General features: G+C 42.6%; 1 protein-coding gene across 3 annotated transcripts in view; it reads left to right on the plus strand.

Moving 5' to 3' along the window:
- Positions 1 to 72: 72 nt before the first annotated feature.
- FAM186B (family with sequence similarity 186 member B) overlaps positions 73 to 11,581 on the plus strand; it is a 28,655-nt gene continuing 17,146 nt past the window's right edge. For all 3 annotated transcript variants that reach the window (XM_060412658.1, XM_060412659.1, XM_060412660.1), the window contains exon 1: positions 73 to 1,017. The gene's annotated coding sequence lies outside the window, so the exon portion shown is untranslated. The remainder of the gene's footprint in view (positions 1,018 to 11,581) is intronic.

Here is an 11,581-nt window from a genome sequence, read left to right on the forward strand (position 1 = left end):
GGCCCCGCCCCCGGCGCGGAGAGCCAGGCCCCGCCCCCGCGCCGCTGGCTCCGGGGTCCGCCTACTGGGGGCGGGGCACGCCTGCTCCGGGTTCTGACTGCACGAGGGCCGCCACAGGCCTGCAGCTGGCGGCCTGAACGCGGAGCTGGACCTCTGAGCACGCGCCCGCTACTCCCCTGCTTTTCCGCCCTGCCGGCAGGCCTCCAACCTCCGCCCTCCGCCTTCGCGCTGGGCTGCCCGAGCGCACGGAGCGGCTCTTGCGCTTGCTCCGAGGACCAGAGGCCGAACCCAAGTATTCATTCCGAATATAGGGGTATCTTTGCACTTCGCAAGGCGTTTTTTGGTTTAATGCATAGTTATTTTTAGCACTTCAATTCTCATTCAACAGCTATTTATTTTGAACTCCTGTTAATGTGCCGGGAAGTGTGCAGGCACTGGGCAAATAGTGGGAAAAATAAAAGTGAACAGATCTCCGGAAATTCCTGCCCTCATGCGTTGTACACGTGCTTCTCACGTGACTCCAATGCTTCATTTGAGATTGGCTCCCACCGTGTGGTGAAATAGTGAGGTCAGGAGCCCAACTCATTTTAGGAATAAAGATGTGAGGTAGATATTATGTTGCACAGATAAAGGAATTATGCTGCTGCTGCTAAGTCGCTTCAGTCGTGTCCAACTGTGCGACCCCATAGACAGCTGCCCACCAGGCTTCCCTGTCCCTGGGATTCTCCAGGGAAGAATACTGGAGTGGGTTGCCATTTCCTTCTCCAATGCATGAAAGTGAAAAGTGAAAGTGAAGTCGTGTCCGACTCTTAGCAACCCCATGGACTGCAGCCCACCAAGCTCCTCCGCCGTGGGATTTTCCAATCAAGAGTACTGGAGTGGGTTACCATTACCTTCTCCGAAAGGAATTATAACCTAAAGCTATTTAATGACTGTTCAACGTCTCAGGGCTAGTAACTTACAGAGCTCCAGGCATTTGGGTGCAGAAAGGTGGAACATCTTCCCTCCAAAGCCCAGGTAAAGGTGTTTCCTTTTTTCTTTCTTTATTCACACTTAGCTGAGCCTGTGCTCTGTGCTTGGTACTATGCTAGATCTTGAAGATACAAAGAACTCTCACCTGCGTCCGATTGCCAGAAGCTGAGAGCCTAGCCGTTGAGAGAGAGGAAAACAACCAATAGGAAGTAGAAGTTCTAAAGGTGACAAAACAGGAGGAAAGGAAGAGAGTCATTCTTAAGGTCACTGCAGAGAGAAACTTCATTTGGAGGGAGTTGGTTTGGGAGTGTTTTTTTGGCAGCATACAGCTTGTGGGGATCTTAGTTCCTGAGCCAGGGTTGGAACCTCTGTCGGCTGTAGTGGAAGGGACGACCCTAACCACTGGACCACCAGGGAATTCGCAAACCATGTGGTTTTCATTGTAATACTGCTTCTGCTGTTAAGTCACTTCAGTCGTGTCCAACTCTGTGCGACCCCATAGACGGCAGCCCACCAGGCTCCCTCGTTCCTGGGATTCTCTAGGCAAGAACACTGGAGTGGGTTGCCATTTCCTTCTCCAGTGCATGAAAGTGAAAAGTGAAAGTGAAGTCGCTAGGTCGTGTCCGACTCTCAGCGACCCCATGGACTGCAGCCTTCCAGGCTCCTCCGTCCAAGGGATTTTCTAGGCAAGTGGGGTGCCATTGCCTTCTCCGCATTGTAATGCTGCTTCTGCTAAGTCACTTCAGTCGCGTCGGACTCTCTGCCACCCCATAGACTAGATGGGCTCAAATGAGGGTCTAGTCCTGTTGCTTTCAGATGTTATTATTGAGACCTCTAGGCATAACAGAATGGTTCAGGGGCTCCATAAACTTTTATGAATCATATTTTATTTTTACAGTTTTTTAAAATGAGATAATTTTTAAGAATACATAGACACAGCAGAGCCCTTCCTCCATCATCTCTACCTCCTCAACCATATTCAGCTCTTTTAAACTGTGTCCGACCCTCAGCGACCCCATGGACTGCAGCCTTCCAGGCTCCTCCGTCGATGGGATTTTCCAGGCAAGAGTACTGGAGTGGGGCGCCATTGAGGCTAGGGGCTGCTATTTTCTACTGTAGGACTCAGGATTCCCAAAATTGTAATTTAGAGTCTGGCCTTTTAGGTAGGTCCTTAGTAAAGTATATTTGTTAAGTTAGGAGTTTAGAAGGTATTTTCTTTAACAGTGTGTTGCCTTAGTTTGTAACATTAAGATACGTAGTGTGTGAGTTTCCATCTGTAATCTTGTGGAAGGCCCCACAAATAATAGGAGCAGGATTGAGAATTTAACTCTTTCCCCTTCCTCTCTCCCCACTGCTCATACCTTCTTCTTATCTCCTATCTGCCAAATTAAATTTGATGATTTTTGTTAGTTCAATTTTCAGTTCTTACGATGCTGTGACTACATATGCTATTCACAATTGAGCCTTGTGAAAAACTTGATTACTTTTCCTTTCCTGCACTTTTTATGTTTCCTGGAATTAGTAATTATCTTGTTTTTTCACTTGTTTAGTTTTTTATGTGTTTATCACAAAATCTGCCTCAGAATCTTCCTGCAGATGCCTAAATCTCTTCTCAGAATGTGTAGATACAGGAGATATCCTATCAATTTCATCTTCTTGATGACATCTGGAGCCTTCTGACCTGCTCCAATATGTTTATCCTGCCACTCCCTTGCTTCACCTAGCATCTCCTTTCTCATCCTTCTAGGCATTTTCTTTGCCTCTCTCCTTTGTTAGGTCTTTTATTTGCCATTTTCTATATCTTTCTCTTTTTTAACTTCTTCCCTCTCGAGGAGACCATCTTCTAGAAGCTTCCTCAGAAAGGAGAAGGTAAATTATTTGAAAACTGCACATTTGACATTACCATTATTCTGTTCTGACACTTGCTCTATTGTTTGGCTTGGCCTGAATTTCTTTGAAATTATGATGGCACTGTGCTATTACTTTCTAGCTTCCATCACTGCTCTTGAGATGTCTGAAGTCTTTTAACTCCTTATCCTTCATAAGTGACTTTCCCCCTCCCTCTGAACCTCTCCTTGTCTTCAGTTTTCTGAAATGACAGTGATATGTCTGGGAGAGGCTATTTGTAGTGCTGGGCACTCAATGACTTCTGGGAAATAATCTTTCTTAAAATTTTATTTATTTATTTGACTGCACTAGGTCTTAGTTGCAGCACAAGGGATCTTTAGTTGTGGCATGCAAACTCTTAGATGTGGCATGTGGGATCTAGTTCCTCAACCAGGGATCGAACCTAGGCCCCCTGCAGGGAAGTCCCCTGGGAAATAATCTTGACTCATCCCATTTGTGATTTCCTTCCTGCCATTTTCTCTCATTTCTGTTTTGTAACTCCTATAATTCAGATGGAAGAGGAAATGGCAACCCTCTCCAATGTTCTTGCCTGGGAAATCCCATGGACCAAGGAGCCCAGTGGCCAACAGTCCATGGGGTCTCAAAGAGTCAGACACCGCTGAGCATGTGCACACATCTCTGACACTATTAATGATCCTTTTGTTTAAATTTTCTTCTTTCACATAATTGCTGTTTTCTCTAAATTTCTTTTTCTGTGATTTTGGTTTCTTTCATGTATATTCTTTGCTCTTATAATCCTTTGTTGTCTGCTCGCATTAAGGATGGGTTACCAAAATCCCAGTTAGAAGCAGTTGTGCTCTGTGGGCTCAGGTACGTGAGTGGACTTGTCTCTAAGAACGTCACTGTGGGGAACCTCTAGAGTCCCATCTTTAGGCCTGCCTTCTCTGGGTGGTCAGCAGTCTGGCACAACCAATTCCATTTGCCATATGGTTTCCACACTACAGTCATAGGATTCACCCTTCTCTGTTCTGTCAGAAACCACTCATCTAGCTTCCTAAAGTATTTCACTCTTGTCTCCTCTCCTGTTTTCCTATCTTTGTGCATTTATGCCCTAAAAAACAAATCCCTTTGCTATAGTTTTAGTGTATTTTTAGTAGAGCAAGATTAGATACATGTGTTCAATCTACCATTTTTACCCAGAAACTTTAAATATCTTTTAACTATTTGTAAAACAGTAGTTTACAAATATGAACATTCAGATGTCCTACATTGCAAATTTTGGGGCTTGTCAAAACAGGCTTGTTGACGTTGAATGATTTTATAACGGAGATATGAAGTTGAACTTACAAATGTGTTCTAATAAGACATTGCTTGTGTCTGTTTTAGATAGTGAAGTTCTACAAAAGGCTGTGCTTGCCAAAGGGGGTCGGCTGGGTTTTTTAAAAAATAATTTTATGCATTTCTTTTTATTTCTTTTGACTGTTCTGAGTCTTCATAGCTGTGCAGGCTTTTCCCTAGTTGTTGCAAACGGAAGCTAGTCTCTAGTGTGGCACACACGCTTCTCATCGCAGTGGCCTCTCTTGTTACAGAGTAGGGGCCCTAGGGCGTGTGGGCTTCAATAGTTGCAGCTCCCAGGCTCTCGAGCACAGGCTCAGTAGTTGTGGCACGCAGGCTTCGTTGCTCCTTGGTGTGTAGGATCTTCCCGGACCAGGGATTGAACCGGTGTCTCCTACGTTGGCAGGCGGATTCTTAACCACTGAGCTACTAGGGAAGCCCCCAGCTGCTTTTTTAAAGGTTTGCAAACATCTCTTTTGAGCTGGTGATCAACTAGTGTGACCCTTGAACTGTGGTGAAGGTTCTGCTATTGGTCTGCATGAGAGAGGGGCTTGGAGGAGGGAGCGTCCCAGCCCCAATGGTAAAGGGGATGAAATAGGGAAGACTTGCCACCTGAGGAAAGAGAAAGAGTTCCTTCCTTATACCTTCCTGACTAACTTCCAGTCCTTTGTGCTGTCTGCCCACAATCCCTCCACAGCCTTAAACATTATAGAACATTAGATTTTTAGAAATCAGTTTGGGGGACGTCTCTGAAGCCTCTACTGAGCCTATACCCCATAGAGCCCATGCTCCACAAAAAGAGAAGCCATTGCAATGAGAAGCCAATGCACTGCAACTAGAAAAAGGCTGTGGGTGGCAACAAAGACCCAGTGCAGTCAAGAATAAGTGATTTTTAAGGTTTAAAAAATATATAAAAGTCACCTTTGGGATTTCTCTTGTGGTCCAGTGGCTAAGACTCTGCACTCCCAATGCAAGGGGCCTGGGTTTGATCCCTAGTTATTAGGGAACTAGAGCCCCCACACAACAAATAAGACCCAGTACAGCCAAATAAATAAATATATATATATTTTAAATCAGCTTCATTGACATATAGTTTAAAGTCACCAATTTGAAGTGTAGGGTGCAGTGAATTAATCATGACGTAAAACAGTCCCTTCCCTCAGAGACCTTCTTTGTTCCATTTTGCAGTCAGTTGAATCTCCCTCATCTGGCTCCTGGCATCAACTAACCTCCTTTCTGTCACAATAGTTTTACATTTCTAGAATTTCAGGTAAGTGGAATTATATAGTTTGTAGTAGTCTGTGTCTACCTTCTTTCGCTTGGTACAAAGCTTTTGAGATTATTCATGTTGCTGCATGTATCAGTAGTTCATTCCTTTTGAAAAATATGAAGTGGTACATTTCATCGTTTATCCACTTACCAGTTGATGGACATTTAGGTTGTTTATAGTTTTGAGCTATAACAAATAGAGCTGTTTATGAATATTTGTGTATAGGTCTTTGTGTGGAGATGTTTTAATTTCTCTTGGGTGAATACTTAGGAATGGGCTTGCTGAATTGTAGGGAATAGATATTTAACTTTAAAAAAAAAAACAAAACTGCCAAACAGCTTTCTAAAGTGGCCATACCATTTTACATCCTCACCAGTAATAAACGAGGGTTTCACATTCCAACATCCTCCTCAACACTTGGTATGCTCACACTTTTTATTGTGCCTAACAAGTTGTGGTTTTGTGTGTATTTCAGTAATGACTAATGATGTTGAAAATCTTTTTATTACTTATTTACCTTTTGAGAACCTTCTCTTTTTTTAAGATTTATTTGTTTATTTTTGGCTGTGCTGGCTCTTGCGCTACCTGCAGCCTTTCTCTAGTTGCAGCAAGCGGGGACTACTCTGCTGCGGTGTGGGCTCCTCACTGGGGATGGCTTCTCTCTGCATGGACTTCAGTAGTTGTGGTTCCCGGGCTCTGGAGCACAGGCTCAGTAGTTGTGGCACACAGGCTTAGTTACCCCTTGGCCTGTGGGATCTTCCTAGACCAGGGATCAAGCTGTATCCTCTGCACTGGCAGGCGAATTCTTAACCACTGGACCACCAGGGAAGCCCCTGAATATCTTCAGTGAGGTGTCTATTCACATCTTCTACCCATTTAACAACTGGATTGTTTCCCTTTTTGCAATTGAGTCTTAGTGGTTCTTTATATATTCTGGATACAAGCTCTTTACCAAGTACATGTTTTGCAAATAATTTTTTTCCTGTCAAAGGCTTCTATTTTCTTTTATGTCTATATCAGGTCTGTGCTTTTATAATATTCTGTCTTGTTTTGTAGCAAAATAATGCTAACTGCATAAAATGATTTGAGAAGTATCCCGTTACTGTTCAACTTTCTCAAAGCATGTATATAGAATTGTATGTAGAGTGTATATAGTATATGTTTTCCTTAAATCTTTGGCAAAATTTACCAATGAAGTTATCTGGGGCTGGAGTCTTCCTTAAGGGAAAGGTTTTTAATTACAATTTCTTTAGTAGATATAGGGTTTTTCAGGGTTTTGCTTTCTTATTGAGCTTTAATAGGTTGTATCACTTCATGGGAAATAGATGGGGAAACAGTGGAAACAGTGTCAGACTTTATTTTGGGGGGCTCCAAAATCACTGCAGATGGTGATTGCAGCCGTGAAATTAAAAGACGCTTACTCCTTGGAAGAAAAGTTATGACCAACCTAGATAGCATATTCAAAAGCAGAGACATTACTTTGCCGACTAAGGTCCATCTAGTCAAGGCTATGGTTTTTCCTGTGGTCATGTATGGATGTGAGAGTTGGACTGTGAAGAAGGCTGAGCGCCAAAGAATTGATGCTTTTGAAGTGTGGTGTTGGAGAAGACTCTTGAGAGTCCCTTGGACTGCAAGGAGATCCAACCAGTCCATTCTGAAGGAGATCACTCCTGGGATTTCTTTGGAAGGAATGATGCTAAAGCTGAAACTCCAGTACTTTGGCCACCTCATGCGAAGAGTTGACTCATTGGAAAAGACCCTGAGGCTGGGAGGGATTGGGGGCAGGAGGAGAAGGGGACGACAGAGGATGAGATGGCTGGGTGGCATCACTGACTCGATGGATGTGAGTCTGAGTGAACTGCGGGAGTTGGTGATGGACAGGGAGGCCTGGCATGCCTGGGGTCGCAAAGAGTTGGACACGACTGAGCGACTGAACTGAACTGGCTGATCCTTCAAGGAATTTGTCTATTTCATCTAATTTATCAAGTTCATTGGCATAAAGTTTTTCCATAATACTCTCATTATTTCCCACTATAGAGTCTGTAGTGATGTCCCCTTTATTATTCCTGATGTTGGTAAATTATGTCTTTTTCCCCCCCTGGTAAAAGCTGGATAGAGCTTTATCAATTTATTAATCTTTTCAAAGAACCACATTTGGGTGATTGCATTGATTTTCTCTATCTTTGTTTTATTTATTTACTCTTATCCATACGATTCCCTTCTGCTTCAGTTTCTTTTGTAATTACTTATCTAGTTTCTTACCCTAAGCACTGCTTTAGCAGCATCCTACACATTTTAATATGTCGTTTTCACTTTCACTCAGTTCAGAATATTTCATAATTCTCTTTGTCATGTCTTCTTTGATTCATGAGTTGTATAGAAGTGTGTTGTTTAATTTGCAAACATTTGGGAATTTTCCCAGATATCTCTTTAATTATTGGCTTATGGTTTAATTCCATTGTGATGTGAGAACAGATTTTGTATGATTCTAATCTTAAGCTTATTGATATTTGTTTCATGGTACAGATTAGTATTCCATATGCATTTGGAAATAAGGCATCCTGCTGTTGTTTGGTGGTGTGTTCTATAAATGTCAATTGAGTCAGGTTGGTTGACAGTATTTTTGAAAACCTCTATATCCTTGCTTTTTTTTTTCTCTACTCTTCCCAATTCCTGAAAGAGAATCGTTGAAGTCTCTAACAGAAATTGTGGATTTATCCATTTCTCCTTTCACTTCTGTAAGTTTTTTGCTTCATGTATTTTGAAGCTGTTATTAGGTTCAAATACATATAGGAGTACATCACTTTTATTAGTTGACACCTCTATCATGGAATTTATGGATTTAAAAAAGACAGCTCCCTTTTTAACTTTGCTAATCTTTCTTGTTCTAAAATCTGAAATTGGGACTTCCCTGGCTGTCCAAGTTTCCATTGTAGCAGGTGCTAGTTTAATCCCTGGTCAGGGAAAGAAGATCCCACATGCCATGCCATGTGGGCAAAAAGTAAAAAATAAAATAAAATCTGAAATTGATGTAGTCACTCTAGCTTTCTTTTGACTAGTATTGGCATAGGTTCTTTCTTTCCATCTTTTAACCTATGTGTGTCATTTTATTTAAAGTGTGTTTCTTGTAGACAGAACATAGTTTGAGTCTTGGGTTTTTCTTAATTGAATCTTATAATCTTTTAATTAGCTTATTTAGATCATCTATTTGTGATTTAATTATCAGTATGATCATCTTTAAAAGAAAGAAAAAGTAGAGAGGGAGAGAAAGGAAAAAAGAGGAAAGGACCCCAGACGGGGAATCAGAAAAGCAGGTTGAGGTCCTGATTCTGTACTTGCCAGCTCTGTAACTTTAGATAAATCTCATAACTCTGAGCCTCAGCTGGCTCTCAAACATGTTTGTAAGGATGAATAAGTTATTTGTAAACTACAACATGCTCTGAAATCACAAGGGATTAAAGGAACCCAGGGTCAGATGTATAGATAGGAATCCATAAAGCAGGATGTGAGTACCTCAAAGGCAGAACTAGGTCTCACTCTTCTGTATTTCTAGCACCTAGCTCCATGCCTGAAACATTAAATGTTACCAATAAGTGTTCATTGCATGAATGAGACAATGAAAGAATTAACTTTGAATAAGCTTGAGCCATAGGGGAAGCCCATAGTGAATGAATGATAGTATGTAAAAGACAGGTGGGTGTCAGGTGACATGTTTTTAAGTGGCTATGGCACTGCTGAGAACTGAACGTACAGTGTTTAATCCTTATCTGTTAAATGTTTCAGTAGCACAGAAGAATAATTTGCACATATATGTATTTTTCTTACATATTCATTAATTCAACAAATGTTTATTAAGTGCCTATTGTATGCCGGGCAAAGTTCTAGTCCTGGGCATGAAACAATGTCCATTTTAATCATTTGTTTTAAAAAGGCCTCTGGTAATGATGATTATCTTCAGTGAAAGTATTGATTAAGCCCTGACTCTTGGTGTAAATTGAAATGTATTCCCATTAGTTATTGGTTGGTTGTAATTTTTTTTAAAAAAACTTCTTTGGGAAAATAACTTTTTCTAACTTTTTCCCCTACTTTTAGCCATTAATATTAGTTTGGGAGCATAACATTTAATGATTTTTTAAAAAGCAGTAGGCCAAGTTAATATATATTAGGTGATGGATATGGATAAAAAGCTAGATAATCAAGCAGATAGATGACAGGGAGTCATTCTTCCAATCAACTTGATGATGTCATTGGAAGAAAGAAGGTCAGTTGGAACCTGTCACCTGGCAGTTAGTTACGGGGAGCTGCAGCTAGGAAGAGGGGTCAGGAGCTGCCCTGGAGTCCTTAACCCCCAAGCAGCCAACACTGTGTGTTCAGGCCCCTGCACCAGAGACACAGGACATCTTTGTGACTAACAGAGTGATCCAAGATGGAGAAAGATAAACCCCCACAGTTGGTGACCCCTGCATCAGTGAAAGCCATCATCTCAAGGATTGAGGCTGCCCAGCTAACTCGGGCTCAGGAGGTAACCCCAGAGATGAAAATGTCACCTTTCTGTTGGGGTCTAATGGGGAGGCCAGGGACTGATGCCAGATTTGGGCAAGATTCCAGCTCTGGGCCCTTGTGGGGCCTCAGGATCCTCAGCAAGCTGGGTTTGTGGATAGCTTAGTGCAAAATATTCACCTCCTATAGATTGGCCTCTGGAGGGTGAGCTGGAATCAAACCACGCCCCCCCCCCCCGAGGCCAGCAATGGGTCCAGGAAGAGGACACCCCAAGGGAAGCCCTAGGATGGCCCTGAGACCATGGTGGTGGGTCCTACCAGGGCAGAAGGGGCCCAGAGTTCATGATTTCAGGTCTGTTCTTGGCAACCTATCAGAATCTCCCCAAGCTGAGCCCTAGAAACTCACAGAGAAATAGCCAAAGATTCTACTCATCCTGCACATGAGCCTTAGTGCATTTTTTAATGGGAACCTCTGATCCTTGTTCCCTTGTGGCTCAGCTGATAAAGCATGTAGGAGACATACACCTGCAATGTAGGAGACCCAGGTTCAATCCCTGGGTGGGGCAGATCCCCTGGAGAGGGGAAAGGCTACTCACTCCAGTATTCTTGCCTGGAGAATTCCATGAACTGTATAGTCCATGGGGTCACAAAGAATCAGACACAACTGAGCAACTTTCACTTTCACTTTTCTGATCCTTGGGTTTCTTGGGGCCTCATTTTTCTAGTCTCTTGCCTCTGGATCCTTGTAGGGAGAGATGTCCAGAAGTCCCTGGCAAATTCTAAAATTCTGAAGAAATGTTCACTGTGGATTTTTAGTATTCTCTCCTTGACCTGGTCTTAATAATTGAAATGAGAGTAATTAAAGCTAACACTTACTTTCTGTGCCAGGTGCTGACCTAAGTGCTTTACAAATACTGGCTCATTTAATCTTTACTAAAACTCTGTGACATAGTTATTATAATGATCCCCACTTTACAAATAAGAAAACTGAGGCCCCAAGAGGTTAACCGCCTTGTCTAAGATCACATGACTAGGACATGGCATCTGGTGCCAGAGTTTACTTTCCTAAACACTACAATCTGCTGCTTCCCGTGTAGAATATTTCTTCCCAGCTCTCAGAAATCTTGGACAATGTCAACTGTGTCATCAACCGCTTCCAGGAAGAATTAGGATATGATTTAAAAAAAAAGGCGAAACGTCCCCAGCCAGAGCAAAAGGGCAAGAACAGATTCATCTTGCTGGAGAAAATTTCCTCCTTCTCCAAAGATGCTAAGACTAAAGAGAAGCACTTGTATGAAATTCTTCACTGGCTAGGTGACTGGGGTGAGTTTTCAGGCTGGGTGCAGTCCTAAGGGCGGGTTCCTTCCCCTAGTAACTCTGGTTCCAGCTCACTCAACCTCCTTCTTTCCCCACCCTAGGCCAGCCTTGATGGGAGGGAAGGGCAGGGTGGTGGGTGCAGAAGGAGCAAAGGACACATCGTAGTGCCTCGACAGTGAAAATATCGCCCACTCATGACATAGCACATCACCTCTACTCCCTCGAGAGGCAAATGTGTCATTGTCCAAAACATAACAGATTGTGACATTAGATGCCTATGTGATGAAGCCTTATTGTATCTCATTTTTTAGCAAGACAGAAACTAAATGCAAACTCACAC

This window comes from Ovis aries, chromosome 3 (assembly GCF_016772045.2).
Source record: "Ovis aries strain OAR_USU_Benz2616 breed Rambouillet chromosome 3, ARS-UI_Ramb_v3.0, whole genome shotgun sequence".
NCBI classification, from domain to species: Eukaryota; Metazoa; Chordata; class Mammalia; order Artiodactyla; family Bovidae; genus Ovis; species Ovis aries.